Raw genomic sequence first — 2,569 nt, 5'->3', positions numbered from 1 at the left:
ATTTGCAATATAGGATCGCGTAATAATTAAGAAACTAAGCTCCAGAGTCAGAAAATCAGAGCTTGAATCATTCACTCACTTAAGATGTGTGACCTTGGGGAAGTCATTCAATTTCTCTAATACTTATCTGCAAATAATATTTATCTTTAGATAATACATGTCAGACTCAGATGATTACTATGAGCTTTCATAGGTCATTTTCACTTCCTCACACAATATTTAGCGTATCATAATACTTAGTAGCTATTATTATTACTTTATATTAGTTAGGGTTTGAGCAGAAACAGCACAAAGTATTGAATTGAAAAAATTTTAATGAAAGTGTGTGGTCAGGCTGTAAAGAAACTAGACAGAATGGCTGATCACCCAGGAGGCAACAGTTATTATAAACAATGGTCATCCCTTGAGAGAAGGGGGAAGCGACTGGTATTACCAAAATGCAGGGAAATCTGTAGCCTTGAGGGGCTGAAGTCACTGGATAAGGCTGCAAGAAAGAGAAACACAGTCACTGACGCAATTACAGGTGATGAGGAAGTGGGTGAGGAGAATCAATTCTGCCCCCCTGCCTTGCAAATGACTCGTTTGTCAGACCCAGTGGAAGCCAGAGACCAAAGAAGCACTGTCATGAAGTCCAGGGAGGTCAGTCCCCTGGGGCACAGGTCAGGACAGAGATGGGATATAGAGTATAGCCAGCATGGCATGAAAGTTAACGACTTCCCCTGGAGGTCCCATACCTCCTCCTGCATGAATTGTGACAATCTGGGTCTGCTTGCCAAGTGCCTGCTCTGTCCTGCCCAGGATACTGCTGTGGCATCTGTCCAGCCAGCCCCATTGCCCTGACACCAGTTCTCTCTCTCAGTCATGTGGCATTCTTTAAAATCAAGTGTCCTGGGGCACTTGGGTGGGTCCGTCAGTTAAGCGTCCAACTCTTAATTTCAGCTAAGGTCATGATCTCACGATTGGTGGGATCGAGCCCTGTGTCAGGCTCTGCACTGACAGTACGGAGTCTGCTTGGGATTCTTCCTCTCTCTTTCCGCCTTTCTCGTGCTTGCTCTCGCTCTTTCAAAATAAATAAATAAACATTTAAAAAGATGCATTCTTTTAAAAGCATGTTAAATGAAATATATTTAATATTTTTTCGGTCTCACTTTTACTGCAAGTTTTTTTAAACTATGATCATATTTGCATACTAATTATTTTTCACTGAGACCTAGTTGGTTTTATAGTTCTTTGTTAGCTTAATAAAGAATAATACTGTTTCAAATAATTTGACCGATATAGTTAATTCAGCTATGCTGTTAGTATAACTTTAAAAAAAAAAAAACTGTTCACTCTCATCGTAGAAGAAGAATGATATAATATACCAGATGGAAATCCACTTACTCCTTATGGGTCAGGAATGCAAATAAAATAGCTATGTAATAATATGGTCCAGCTGCACTTTTGGCTTTAACAGAGGCCCCAGTTGTGATGTGGCATCTGAAAGATTTTTCACAACATATTTTTCCAGCTGAAATTTGTCATGTCCAGATACAGGATCTGCCAAATTACAAAAAAATTTGACAGATGCTAGATTTAAAAAAAAAAAAAAAAAAAAAAAGCATTTCTACAAGTTAGGAATTGTTCAGTAACTACTGCCCTCCCCTCCCAAATGCAATCCAAAAACTGAAAGAAATATTATTCACTGAGTCTATAAAATAAGCAGATCTACCCTGCTTTAAGAGTTTATTTTTATTTCTTTATATGAAACATTTCAAATGCTCCTGATAGAGGGTATCTGCATATATGAGTGTGTGTGTGTGTGTGCATGTGTATACCCATGCATGGAGGCATGTGTTTATGTGTGTGTGTTTTCAAAATATGGACCATTATTGGGAAAACAAAAACCACTTGAGAAATGTAGAATTTACATTTTTACCCTGTTCAAAAGACCTCATGCTGGGTGGGTTGTGTCATTGACTCCTTCATACTACTGAGTCAGTCAATTGATCTAGTGAAGAATGTCATAAACTCATGAGTGAAGTGAACTGAGTTCAAGTTCAGACTCCCTCAGTTGCATGCTTTGTGGGCATCACGACAGTCAAACATTCTGGCCTTGTTCTAAAATGAAGACATACGTAGATGAGAGAATCTCAAAGCGCCTCTGAATTCTGAAATGTATTGGAACTTATTATTTTTAGAATCCAATCATCTGTGACTTATGTTGCCCAAAAATAGCTTCTAAATAAGTATTTAAAAATATATATATTAGTGGGGTGCCTGGGTGGCTCAGTTGGTTAAGCGTCCCACTCTTGGTTTTGCCTCAGGTCATGATCTCACAGTTTGTATGTCAGGCTCTGCCCCTCCCCTGCTTGTGCTCTCTCTCTCTCTCTCTCTATTTCTCAATAAATAAATAAACATTTCAAATAAATAAATAACAGTAAATGTTACTGTTTATTTTTAAAATTTTTTTAATGTTTATTTATTTTGAGAGAGAGAGACAGAGAGCGAGAGAGAGAGAGAGAGCGAGAGAGAGAGAGAGAGAGAGAGAGAGAAAATGAGTGGGGGGGGGGGGAGTGCAGAGAATGGG

General features: G+C 38.7%; 1 long non-coding RNA gene across 1 annotated transcript; it reads right to left on the bottom strand.

The window, feature by feature from the left end:
- Positions 1-296: 296 nt before the first annotated feature.
- On the bottom strand, positions 297-2,334 carry LOC147578993 (uncharacterized). Its single transcript, XR_015253108.1, has 2 exons — positions 1,384-2,334; positions 297-484 (listed from the first exon to the last, which is right to left on the bottom strand). It is a non-coding gene; the product is annotated as an uncharacterized LOC147578993 (long non-coding RNA).
- Between the last annotated feature and the right edge of the window lie 235 nt (positions 2,335-2,569).

The sequence above is a fragment of the Puma concolor genome, chromosome B4 (genome assembly GCF_028749965.1).
Source record: "Puma concolor isolate L17-30 chromosome B4, mPumCon1.1.hap2, whole genome shotgun sequence".
NCBI classification, from domain to species: Eukaryota; Metazoa; Chordata; class Mammalia; order Carnivora; family Felidae; genus Puma; species Puma concolor.
Note: the sequence above shows the minus strand (reverse complement) of the source record. Positions and strands in the feature narration are given on the sequence as shown.